The sequence below is a fragment of the Lonchura striata genome, chromosome 6 (genome assembly GCF_050655825.1).
Source record: "Lonchura striata isolate lonStrDom1 chromosome 6, ASM5065582v1, whole genome shotgun sequence".
Lineage (NCBI taxonomy): Eukaryota > Metazoa > Chordata > Aves > Passeriformes > Estrildidae > Lonchura > Lonchura striata.
Genome location: NC_140708.1, coordinates 19775156 through 19789329, shown reverse-complemented (window position 1 = coordinate 19789329; position 14174 = coordinate 19775156).

Below are 14174 nucleotides of genomic sequence, written 5' to 3'. Positions count from 1 at the left end.
TCTGGTAAAATTACTGGTTTTCCCTGGAACAGGGAAACAGCTGCCAAATACTAAATTCCTGTTGCTGTCAAAATTGTATGAAGTTTGATACTAGGATAGGATAAGTACTCACTGGACTGTTCACAGAAGTAATTTGACTTGGGCAAAATATTGACAGCCAATTTGGTAACAGGTCTGTTTTTTTCTAATAGTGTCACTAGTTTATCAAAAGGTTCTTTTCAAGTTCTAGTGCCACAGAATGCAAGATCGGTTTGAAAGAGGCAATGCTTTTCAAACAAGTATTCATCATTCAATCTAAATATTTTTAAAAAATCACTCTTTCTCCCCCTCGCTCTGCTACATGAAGTCATCAAAACTGAATCTGTCTCTTGATCACTGATAGATTTTCAAGTACTCTAATTGGAGGCTAATAGCCCTAAAGAGAAGGGGCAGAAGGAAGAAGAGGAGACAACAGCAGGCAGCAAGTTTGCTTTGCTTACAGTAACGCTGATGAAGGGTCTTTAGGCGATATAGGCAATAGGAATTCATAAATATTGTGAAGGAGAGTGGAGAATGAAGCTCATGTGGAGTACAAAAAATATGCAAGAGGTGACTGTCCACTAAGGAATCTCTGATGTGCGAATGGAAGCGCCAGAAAGGGGCTGATAACATTAACCTGAAATTTTACTGGATTTTGCCACTTCATTAAAAGTCTTATCACAAAGACTCCTTCGAGAGTTTTTTGATTCAAATAATTTCATGATATTACAGGTTTGTGGGGTATTTTTGGCAAATTAAACAGATAAGACTTCTGTATCCTAATGGCACTTCAAAAAAGATTCCTTGATGGTTTTTGTTAGTGTTGCAGGGAAGTTTGTAATACTGAATCTGTACAGAACAATAACCTAATGTGACTTGTTTACACAGGCATGAAACCTGTGATGCATCATAAAAACTTTGGTGCATGATTCTGCCAGAAATGCAATGAGTGATGTTGTGCCCATCCTCCCCTGCTCCAAGCGAGGAACCAAGCTGCTTTTCATGTTACGGCAGAAGGGAAAGGGAGCATGTCCTGCTGGGCTGGAGGAGCAGGAGTGGCAGTGCTGTGCTCCAAAGGGCCTTCCAGAGGCACACCTGAACTTGGTTTGCTCCAAGTGGCAGTTTGACCTACAAATGAGTCCAAGTGATGGAGAGAGAAGACAGCAAAGCACAAGCTTCATCTTCTGTAAAACCACAAATGTTCTTTTGCTTCAGGCTCCAGCCAAACTGTAGTCAGTGCCCAGATTAGGCCTGGGTTCTTCCAGTCCTTGTTTCCCAGTGGGTCCCAGTCTATCTTAGCAAGTTCTGCTTTCTTTTGTGAGACACTGTCTAGGCTCTGGAGGATGTTCCATAGCTCAGTTTCCTGATGAGTGATTTGAAGGTGCTCTCCTGCTCCCACACCAGCAAACAGCGCTGCAGCGGGGCACTGCTCAGTGCCAGTGCTCCTCAAGAGGACAGCAAAGTTTGTTAGCAAGTGCTTCCATGAGGGTGCCAAAAAGTGATTCAGTCTCTGAGTAACAGGGTTGCAACACTTGGCCAAAGGCTCTCCCTCTTGTTTGTCCTGCCAATTAAAAATAGCCCCTGGCTAATGCCGGGGAATGTACCAGCCCTACACGGGACAGGTGCAAGCTGTCAGTCAGGGGGCTGGGAACACCCAGAAAAACATCTCTGCAGGCTGGCTCTCCTGCTCTATGAGATGATCAAGAGGAGAGAGCAGAGGAAAAAGGAGAGAGGTTTGCAGCAGGCTCTGCTGAAGGTGGCCCTTGCTGAGGGTCTCTGGCTTCTCTGGAGACAAGTCCTTCCGAAGGTGCTCTTCTGTTTGGTTGTTCTGGTTTTCTCTTAACTGGGCTGTTTCCCCAAGCTGTGGGTTACAACTGAAAACCAGAGCTTTAGTTAAAAAAGCTATCGCCGTCCCAGCACTGCAGAAATGCTGTGTTGATGATTTGGAATGGGATTTGGGCTGCAGGGACAGGCTGGTGTGAAGGCATGACTGAGTCAGGGCTGTACTGATGTGTGCACATGGATCAGGAATGGGGTTTATATGCCAGAATTATTTCATTATCTCCCAGGAACAGTTTCCTACAAGACAGTTACAGCCAAATCCACAGACAGGCTTCTTCTCAGGCATTATCTCTACCACATGCAAATGACCTGCCCTGGCTGGTGTGGCTCACAGATGGTTCACAGCCGGTGTCATTTTCACTTTGGCTTTCCAGTGGGTTGTGGACTTTTCATCTGATAGCTGTTGATTTGCTTTTGGTATTCCACATACTGTTTATAAATACAAATCCCTGCCCTGCTTTTCCTATGGCATGGGAGAACTGGCAATGAATGACAGAATAGCCCAGACCACTGCAGCACCAAGGGAAGCCACAGGATCTTCCCTGCCAGCACATGGTTTGGTGAGCACATCATCCAGAGGGTGACCACAGCCTGAGCTTACCTTTATTCACATTTGCCTAGATGTTCAAAGTTCAGTTCCAGCTAATCCAATGCTACCATGTCAGATGTAGGAAGAATTTATATCTAGAGCTGCACAAAGATTAAGGACCTGTCTCTGCTCTTTGAGTTAATCTGAAGAAATCCCCCACATAGGCTAAAGGCACATATCATTATCACTGTTATTCTTGTTTCAGCTCTTAAGAGGCACTGGTCACCAGACCCAGCTGTACAAGATATGGGAGTAAAAACCTATTTGGATCCTGGGGCAGTGGGTGGTTGGGACCAGTGGGTCCCTGGTGTCTCAAATGCCAGGCTGACCACTGAAGAACTGTGAGAATTCATTCTCAGACAGGTAAGAAAGTTGCTGGCTTAGAAAGGAGGATTTCTTACTTCCCTTTGACAGAAAAGAAGGAGGTTAACTGAGGGTGGAGCGACAGATATATAAATTCATTCAGTGTTTCTGAAGACATTTATCAGGAGTAAAATAAAGGTATTTTGGGTTCTTTAATCATGAGTGCTGACTTGCTTAAAGATTTTATCTTAATGGTTAGTAGAATGTGGCATTCTTTAAAGGTTTTTTTCTGGTTTATATCACTAAGTTTTCTCTAAAGATTTTTGTATATTAATGGTCCAAGTGCAGAAAAGAAAAGGCTGAAGCTGACCTGGACTCAGATCCATATTTTCTTGATTCTGTTTCCTCCTTTTCTTCCCTCAATCACAAGAGTCTTAAGAAAAAGCTTGTACAGCATTATCCATCTTCTAATCATCTTCCCTGGTATACTGTCCTGCCAGATCTGTGCTAAGCATGAACTAACTTGTCAGCTTGCTACAATCACAGGCAGGGTAACTGCGGACTACCACCCCATTTAGATAAAGAAACCTAAATTGGGGTGTGGCTGACAAGATTGCTGAGTCTTCCAGGCCAGACCTGTGGGGAATCTCATGGCAAAACCCTCAGAATCGTGCTCTCAGGCTGAGGATCCTGTCTGGCACAAACCCTGTGTGCTGCTACATCCTTTTTGCTGCCTGAGTACAGGCCAAAGGTGAAAGATTTTTGGAAGGCCTTTTCTTCTGCCAGAAGTGATTAATGGAAAGCAGACGGCCAGCAGACCAGAATAACAGCTTGAGTGCCAGGATCCTGCCAAAAGAAGTATCCTGGTGCATTAGGATTACTGAGCACTGGTCTTTGTCACTTGAACATCTGTATCCTGATCTGAGGATTTCAAAGCACATCTGAGATTCATCCTCTTGGAAAAATGAAAGCACAGTAGTCCCAGGCATGCCAAAGATTGCAGTGGGCTTGATCAGACAAGCCTATTATACTGCCCTGGATTCTCAGAGAGCTTATTTAAAACAGTGAGAATATCTTCAAATAAGTCTCCTATATATAAATTCCCTGAGCTGTAAGAAATCAGGACTATAATAAAAGAAAATAAACACATTACTAATAAAGCCTGCAGTGAAGAGCTGAGTAAAACTAAAAGAAATCACAAACAAAAAGACCCCAAACAATCTCTCTACCCCCCCCAAAAAAATCAAACCCCAAAAAACCAAGAGAGAAAAACAACGTATGTGCAATTGTTCTTGGTCCCACACATTGTGCAGTCTAAGCCAGCTCACAGAAGCCTGATGAGCTGTGAGCTGCTGGCAGTGCCAGCTGCAGAGGCATGGAGAAGACAAGGCTGTGGATTGATTGGCAGGCTGGATGCTGCAGAGAAAGGCCAGGGAGGCAGATGTATCAGAAAGCATCCACAGCAACACTTCACACTACTTTCACTGCAACTTGTGTCAGAAGAAAGCTGCCAACTATATTGAAAATGGTGCTGGAGGCATGAAAGCCTGGAACAGGATATGCCCCTCCTGGGAATGACCACAGCTCAGCTGAGATACCCCAGGATGAAGTCCTACACAATATGACTCATGTTAGATTTGGCACTTAGTGCAGCTAATCTTCTGCTATAGTACTGAACAAATGTTAACAGCCATATAATGGCACAAAGTTCGGAAGTTCAGAAGTTCACTGTATCTGAATCGTTCATCCTGGACTGGGCTCGTGGATATACAGCCTGGAACTGCATTTGATTACTGCAAAAGCCATCTTTATTTTAGGATTTTTGGTTTTGTTTTTGTTACTTGTTTTTCATAACCTGAGAAATTGTCAAAAATATTGGATATTGCAGGGTTTGATTTTCAAAGGGTAGATTCTTCAGCCCTTCCTGGCTTAAAAGCGTTTGAAAAAAAACTGCTTTATTCACACTTGCAAAGCATAGATATTTCCATTTCCTGCTGCTGGGTGAATTTTCAGTGATGGCAGGACTCTGGATGACGATGCCATCGAGCTGAGGCATGTTAGGAGCTGCTTCCTGTGTCTAAACAGAACCGAGAATTCCATGTAAAGCACTTTGCAAGCTTTATCTTTGTCATTCTCTAGCTTCTATTTTAGTATTCTGCATAATAAATCTTATATTATTATCTTCTGATCTCATTACAGCCTTCTCCTATGAATATCTAATCTTGGTGGATGGATCTAGCACATTGAAGGATGACTTTTGGGTAGCTGCTGATTTAATGAAACTGGAAATGCAGGATTGCTAACACCAGCCATGAAACTCCCTGCATAGCTGAATCTCTATTACTTCTATTACTTGCAACCTTGGTACAGCATATTTTTAAATCTTTTTTCTTTTATTCTGAAATAATTAATATATCTAGGTTATTCTAATTAGTAGCTTTCTATTACAGTCATAAAAAGTTACCAATTTTGTCCCTCTTTCAGAAGAAATAGGGAGATCTGTATTATCAAGAAAGCACAACAGTTGAAGCCTGACTTAGAACTTGAATTACTGTGGTTTGGTTGAATCTCCAAGCCTGTCTGCAAGAAGAATAGAAGTACTGAAGTGAAATAAGATTTGTTTTTTCACACAGGGATACCTGGGGTGGGATAACTTAAAGCAGTTTGGCACATGGGACTGAAGACCTGAGAAGTCAGTTTAAGTGCAAATAAGACAAGAGAAATTTTCTGAGTTTCTCAACTCCTGAAACACACAAAGTCAAGTATCCATTAACTGAAGCATACCAAAATAATTTCTACTTCTCACTTTCATGGGCCCTCTCAGACAAAAATGCATGGATTCACACAAGGAGACCCTTGGATGTGTTGCATGACTGGAATACTCCAAAGTTAGTGTCACTTAGGAAGCATAACTAAGCTGTTGATGTTCACATGGAAAATACATTTGTAGACAACCACTACAGAACAGCAGTGTTTATAATCTGTTCAGCAATTTTCTAGAATGTGGGAAGCTATTTCAGAAAAAAAATGTTCAGCTTGTTTCAAAAGATATATATTTTCTACATTCATGAACTTAATATGCAGTGTGTACCTAAGTTTTAATCAAAATACAACTGGAAATGTGAAGTTAAAATGTATATAATAATTTATTTCATTGAATTGTAGTTCTTTTTTATATTCTATTTCTTAAGATTGTATTTGCTGTTTGAATCATGTGAGTTGCCTGGAAACTTTCATCCTGGATCTGAAACATTCTATCACAAAACTTTATCTCTACATGACAAAAATGGAGCAAAGGCTTACTTCTCTCTCTGAAAGGACTCCTTCCTTGTGATCACTCCTTATGATCAATGAACCACGTGCTATTTCTCTATATATGCCCTGGCTAGCCTCCTAATGTTTATTACTTCCTTAATCTGTTGCTGGGTTAATTGAATCATTGGCCCATGTCCTGCTGTGAATGCCCATGGAGAGACAGAGGTCTGTTTGGTTGACAGCCCTCAATGTCATTTTTTAGAAATATGTATTTTGTGGGTCATTACTTGCAGATCTTTGTCCTAAAGATCTGTCTTGGGTTCTGGTTGTAAGTGACACAGATGAAGTGAGTGACACTGAAATTTTCCACAACCTGCACCTGTGAGCCCATCTGCAACCACACACTATTCATTTTCCACAGCACAGGCTTTTCAAGTCTCTGCAGCATATTGTATCTGAAAGCCAGCAATTTCTAGCAATAACTACTTCTACTAGTAGGCAGCAGCATCAGACAAATGTCTCTCCAAACCATAGTGTAGGAGAAATTTTTTAAATGCCTGAATTCCAAAAATGTGGTGAATGTGTTCTGAGGGTGTGAAATAGGTATGCCTAGACATATCTTCCTTCCAAATAGGAAAGAGACAGCTAGGAAGTGGTTTAGTGTTATTTTAGAATGGTGCATGATTTCTCCTGGTGGTTTGTTTGTATACAAATAACATGGCTTCTTTAGACTGTGATAGGTCATATTGTTGTACCTGTCTTATTACCTTTGTGGAGGATTGTAGTGTGTGTAGATTTTAAAGCAATATCTTATTTTCCTTTATATTACATTCTGTGTTAGTTCTACACCTGGCTATGCAAGTTTTAAAATGTGACATTAAAAAAGAAAAGTTGTAGTTATGTAAGGATTGGAAAGCAGGACAATTTTTTCAATGTTCACTTTGTGCTGGGCTGTATAAAAGAGGTCAATGTCATTACTCCCTTTTTGCAGAAGGAGAAAGAGTCTTAAGGAGAAGTGAAATTAATTGCTAGAGGTAAACCTGTAGTAAAGCCCTGATTTCTTCATTCTTGTCAGCAGACACCTTTGCTGTCATTCCTGTCACAGTTCATTATCCCTTTGTATTAGTAGTTACTCATGCTTCTGTCTGTCTGCCTTTGGATTTTACACCCTTTTCTCTTTCTTCCTGAACACAGAAGGTATTTAGGGTTCTTATGCTCCTGAATGGTTACGTGTAGGGCCTTTCCATTCTGCTCAGAACCACAGCCAAATTTACAGTACAGGGTTAAATTGCAGAAATCTCATTTCTCTGTTTCAGCTGTGGGATGCAGTATGCACAGGTGCTCTGGAGAGATGGTTTAGACCAATTACATTAAATGCAGAGATTAAGCGTGTGCCTCCATCAGTACACCCTTAACAGAAATCAATTGTCAGACTGTACCAGGGGAGATCCTTCTGAAGTTTAGAGGTTAAGTGGGTGAGTTTTACTAGACAGCAAAAGGGCATTTTTTTCATGTGATGTCTGAAATACCCACTCAACATGAAATACACAGAGCTATCTCAAATCATTGAAAGAACAATTTCAATTGGGCAAACAGCATTTTTCCCTATAAAGCACTGAACATTTTAATTAAAACTTCTGAAAATATGTTCTGACTTGCACAAATTTCTGGACTAAACCCTCCAATGTGATTAAATAAAAATGAAGCAATGAAATAAGGTATTACTAAAATAAGACATTTTACTGGTAGTGATTAGGTGGATCTAATTATAAGAACCACTGTCATGAGCTCTGCTACACTGAGTCTGGCACTGAGCACCTGGACACTAACTAGAATATGATTGGACATATGCACTCAAATTTCTGTGAAAGAGGAAAAATCCTCCACAGGTCCTTTTTTTGTGTGTGTGTGTGACTGTGAGGGTATGTGTTCTATTATCTTATATTCAAATAAAAATGCAACCATTAAAGGACTGGATGAATCACAATTGTTGGCAAAGTTTGCTCATGTTCCACATGCCGTGGAAGGGTGTGGACTACACAGTGTTTCAAGAAAATCATGCAGGCAGAAAAAGTAATAAATTCGCTACATTTACATTTGTTAGCATGACTGCTGTCAGAATACAGCTGTAGATAAATGACTTGTTGTAGGTTTGTCCTATCAAGACAAGCCTCTCCTCCCGGGTAACCAGCTGTGTCAGCTGGCTCCGGGTAAACTCCAGCTGACCACAGGCCGCTCGGTTTTCCCACAGCTCCCTCTGTGTTGTCCGCTTCCCCACGGGAGGTGCTGCCGGCTGCGCAGGAGCACTCGCTGTACACGGGCCCCTCTGGCTTTAGAAAGACGGTGCCAAGAGCCTGAGCTCCTTCGCTGTCGCTGTCTCCTTTTCCAAAGCTTGGGCTGTCTCTCGGCACTCCAGCTCTGTCTCGGTGGCGCAGGCGGCCGGGAAAGCCTGCCCTCCGCTGCCGCGCTCCCGCAAGGCAGCGCCTGGGAACGGCAGGCAGCGACAGGGAATGGCCGGGAATGGCAGGGAGCGGCAAGGGATGGCAGGGAATGGCAGGGAGCGGCAAGGGATGGCAGGGAATGGCAGGGAATGAAGCGCTCAGAGAAGTGCCGGCCGTGCCGGGGCGCACCTCGCCGCCCATTGCCGTGCGCCCGCAGGACAGAGCTGGGGCCGCCGCACTCCCCTTAAGGCTGTGCGACGGCTGGTCCCGCTCGCTCGGGGTCCCAGGCATCGCCCCCAGAAGCCAAACGCGACAGCCGCCGCAGGGTGTGGGACCCGCTCAGCTCAGCCTCCTCCTGTCACACAGCACCAGCATCCTTCCCACAGCACGTCTGCTTCGCCCTTGTTTATGACCCAGCGATCTGCCTTCCCACCAGGAGGGGATGGTGCCTTTCGGCCTCCGGAGCCAAGGCACGCTCCGTGTCAGAGCTCAGCCAGCCTGGCCCGGCTGAAGCTTCCTCGAAGTCCGAGCCCATCTGGGGCAGGAGCTCAGGTTCCAGCAGCCTGAACCCCCTCCAGCCCGGCTGTCGCAAATGGCCTGCCATCACCTGCTGTGCTTGTAAAGCCTGCTACAAACAGGCACCTTAGAAAGAGAGGCGACCTTAAGAAAGACCTACTTTCTGGGAAAATTGATTGAAGTGTGGATTGGTATGACAGCAAATATTATTAGGATTTTAGCATTGTTAAGTTTTTTAAGAAGTCCTTCAAAAGCAAATGACCAACAACATGTGCTGTTACTGTAGAGATGCTCTCAGGTTTAGAGCTGTGCATCAGAGCAGGTTACAAAAGACCACCATCAGAATACTCTGAGTACAAGGACACTGTAAATAATGTGAAAGGTTGTGAAGGCAGAGAGGGATTTACCCCGGGGCAAGCTGTTTTCTATTTCCCCTCTCCAAGCCCACTTCTGAACACAGTACAAAACTCTTGGGCACAGTCCTGTTCGTATTCCACCTCCATGGCTCAGCTTTGCTTTGTTTCCACCAAGGTATTCCTTACATTTTGGTTTAACCCTGGAGTGGCTTCAGTGAGAAACAAGGCCATAAAAACATTGCTCAATATCCTGTGCACATATGTCCTTCACTGGGTCAAGCTATACAAGCAGAAAAGCAGTGTTCTGGAGGCAACCAAATTCTTTTCAATAAGGCAAGTACAGGCCTGTTGCTCTGCAGTGGAATTTCTTTGGTGTAAAGTGCCCTGGGTTTTCTGACACTACCAGGAAAATTAAAAAAATGTCTTATTTCTTGAAGATAAAAAAACCCCTAACAACAAGAAGGCAATGAAAATTGCAAGAAAAAGAAGAATTAAAGAAAATATTATTATCAATCAAATTAAAATTCAGAAGAATGAGTAAGTACAGACTCTCTGCATGGGGTTGTTTTATATTTCAGTTTCCTCTTGCTCTTTAACAAAACCTTTTCCACATCCCTCTTATTATTTATTTGGGAATAAGATGCTTTAGTATTGAACATGTTCTAGAAGAGCAGGCAGTGTCTTCAAAGGCCACAGTGTGTCCACAGTATGGATGGGTTTTTTAGTTTGCTTTGCTTGTAGAGCTATGGGTAATCACCTTTCATTAGTTATGTAGTTGTAAGGTGCTCCATTAGTCTTATCACGTACTGCAACCAACTTGGTTCTCTTCTTGGCTTTCTCAAATTTGGTTTCTGTTTACTTTCTATAGTGAGTCTAATGCTGGTGAGATGCCCATGCACCTACTAGAAATTATTTACTCATTTCCTGCTCTGAGATATGGATTAGGAGGAGGAGGGAAAAACAGGCTAAAAACATTAAAGGATATTAAGAAAACTTTATTAAATGATAAGAAAATCAGAATAAATCTTCAGAACACTTCTCCCCCCATACCCTCTTTTCTTTCCCACTGACAACACAACATGAAGAGACAAAACCTGGGTCTTTCAGTCATTTTACCACCTCTAAAATAGTCTTTCTTCCATTCTCTTAGGGAGGGGAGTCTCTCTTGCAAGGCCATGGAGACTTCTCCACAAGAAACAGTTCTTTCTGGATTTTAATTTCCGTGAATAGCAGCCACCTGGAAATCTGCAATCGTGAAATCCCTCCCATCTTTTTTGCAGCCTTCCCACAGCTGCATTCATGGGCCATGTCAACTTATTGGGGTGCTATTTTTATGGATAAAACCAAAAGTTCTTTTAATCCATCTCTGGGAACAGAGATCTTATTTTCTTCTTCTATTCCTAGGGCAAGGCTTCTCATTTCTTTCTGGTCAAACTTTTCATTGGATCAGAGCTACTGCAACATCTGCTTATTCCAACACTGATGGTTCTGCTCAGGGCTGTAGGTAGAACACTACATCTGCCCAATGCATTCCATGAATTATAGGAAAAAACTAGTTTGTTGTATCAAATATACCTTCACCATAGTCTTGCAAAAATAATTTTAGCCCACGACTAAGGCATCTAGTCAATCCCCTCCCTGCTAGAATTTGACTCCTTTACTTGACTTAGTGTCCCATGTTATTTTCTCGACGTGTATATTGTCTCTACGTATTTTCTCTACCCTTTCCTTTTCCTGACTCAGGGGAGAATTAGTGTTCGTAGGTTCATTTGCTCTTGGGCTTTATAAACTACAACAGTATAGAGTCCTGCAACATTTCAAGGCTGAATCTGTGCAGGCTCCGCCGCCGAGGTATCGCTGTGACTGTCGCTGCTGATCATGTGGCTCCCGCCAGCAGCGCAACCCGCGCAGGCTGCCGGCACCACCCCCGCGCCTTTCTTTCATGCGGGACACTGCAAGAAAGAAAAACGCTGCTGCCACTGCTTTTGTCCTTCTGTCCGCAGCAGAGCCGGTTAAAGCGGCTAAGCAAAGTCCCCTGCGAGAAACGCCGGGACAGCTGTGGCCGCACGGCACCGCTGCAGTTGTGTCCATTCGGACACGCACTCCTGGCCACGTCCGGGACGGCGCTGGCCACTCCTGGCCCCGGGGCCACCCTCAGCGCCGACCACAGGGCCACTCCCGGCGCTAGTGCTGAGTAAACCAAGTTCACTCGTGTGCCATGCCGAAATAGCCGAATAGCGTGGCCCCGGCTGCACGGCGCTGCCAGGGCTGCACGGATCCCGACCGAGCAGTCCCGGCCACAGGGCCACTCCCGGCCGTGTGGTTGCCTACGGCGCTGGGACAGTTCCGGTGGCACGGCCCGGCAGTAGCAGAAATCGCAGCGGAGCTGCGCGCCGAGCCGGCCATGTGGGCCCGGCCTAGTCCGGCCTCGCCGAGAGCCGGAAGCCAAAAGCCGCGCCCGGCCTTTGTTCGCGCTTCAAGCGTGCTCGGCACTGAGGCACGGCCAGCGCCTCACAGCCGGGCAGCTGATTGATTGGCTCCCCAAAGCGAGGCCGCTGATTGGCGCCTCAAAGCGAGGCCGCTGATTGGCGCCTCAAAGCGAGGCCGCTGATTGGCTCGGCCCGCACGGGACCTGCCCCGCAGCCGGCGGCCGGCCCTAACTGCAAAGCAGATTTCGTTAAACCAAAGCATTGCCTCAGCCCTAAAGTTACTTCTTGGTATCAACTGTGTGCCTCTGACCTAAGGTATTCTCTGTGTCAGATTATTTGAATGTGTTAGCTCCATTTGGGCCTGTTTAAAGCGTGTCTTAGAATCTGGTTTAAGTTAAACTTCTTCCTAGTAATTTAAGCTAAAATGAAAGAAGGTTACTTGAAGCTTCTTAGGAAAAAAATGGAAAGGCAGTAAGTGTGTCAGTCTAAAGGATCCTGGCAGTGTAGGCCTCTGCTGATTGCCCTCTTAGGGCTTTCCAGAGGCCTAGTTTGCACATAAGAACAGTTGTAGGGTATCAGACAAAAGGTGTAGACAATCTAATATCCCTGCCTCTGGGATGATGAAGTGAGCAATTATTTAGGCAGCACACACCTATAATAACAATCCAAGAACAGGATAAACTTAAATGATACTTCCATTTGCAACTCGGGCATTTTCTGACTCCAAACAGGCTATATAGCAATATGTAATTCTTGAATGGATTTGTAATTAGTAATCCTTGCTGGATTTCTCTTCCACAAGCCTGTCTAGTTTCCCTGGAGCCCATATAAACATTTAGCTTCTGGTGTCAGGTAATTCCACTGGATTGCACTCTTTCATAGAAAAACTCTTGGCTTTGTTTATTCTGAATTTGTTTCTTGGTAGCTTCAACTATTTTCCACCCTTTCCCTGCTGGTTACACTTTCAGCATCTCTGCTATATGCCCTAAATCAGCTTGTTTCAGGATGAGGCAACTGCTAGATCATTTTTAAGGCTTCTCCAGGGAATCATCAGCTGAACATCTGCATCTGGAGGCTCATGTCAGAAGTGAACGTAAGTTATCTGAACTGCATGGTGGACACTGGTACGTACTGTAGACACTTGCTCTCTTTTTGTTGCTCACATACGTTCTAAATTGTGGAGAGAGAAGCAGAGTTTTTGTTCAAATGACATTAAACTTACAGTGACCTGTGGGTTTTCTCCAAATGGTAGCAGTAAAACACGTGACTCTGATGTCAGTTATACGTAAATACGGCTGTGTTCGTACAAAATGGTAACAGTTCAACTGAAACTGGCCCCAAAACTGGAGAGCTGCTGAATTTCAGTAGAAAACCAGCCCATTCAGAGGAAGTGCACCTACATAGGAGGTGTGTGCACTAAGTGGTATGAAGAAATTGCTGAGAAGAAAGGTGCAGAGTAATTCAGAAGGCTTGCTATTGCAGGCCTGAAGCTGTGCCTTTTTGGGGCTCTGAGCTCGAGTAGATCTGCTAAGGCATGAGGCAATAAGGCATGGTTGTACAAGGCAGGGGCAGTGCAAGAGTGAGTAAAAAACACTGGCAGGCAAAGGCTGTTGCAACAGAGCCTGTAATGCAGAGGAGTTTGCTGTTGTCTCTCTCAGATTATTGCTTCTGCCTTGTCTCACAAAGCAAGTGATTCATTGCTTTTTTTGCTCAGGGCAGGGCAGTAATTACTTTCCTAGATTGCTAAAAATAAAGCCAAACCATTACTAAAATATTAATCTTTAAAGGGAAAAAAAAGGCAGAATGCTGATGTCTCCTATAAGCAACTGGACTTCTATTCAGAATGGATTTATTTATAGGACTGGTATGAATAATAAATGCATGTCTTTAAATAATGAGCAACTTATTCCACAATCTATTTTTACTTATTTTTACTTAATCAGATCTCTAGTTATTTTGAATGTATGTTTCCATGTACAGTAAGACACACTGGGTTTCTTTTCCTGCTGTTATTTATTTTCTCAGTATGTGGCTTTCCTTCTTGATTCATCAACACATATTTATCTCTGCAATGCCAAACTGTCTTACTTAAAACCGTCAGAATGAAACATCTCTTGGGTCTTTTGATGTGAAAGCATTGGACTTACACACACACACACACACACAAAATCTGTTGCTTATCTTTTGCTATAACAAACAGGTGCAGACTGGCGTTATGTTGGGCCTTTCTACTAACCTGCTCTCTTAATATACTGGAAAATTACTGTTGTGCCATGTGTTCTGGAAAATGAATTGTGATATTATGTATTCTTTGTATCACACAAATATATTGTGTATTTGTAAACGAATTTTACTTTCTTGAGGAAGTTGAGATCATGTCATAACCCAGGCAAGGAGAGAAGAATATGAATTTTAGAAACGGTTA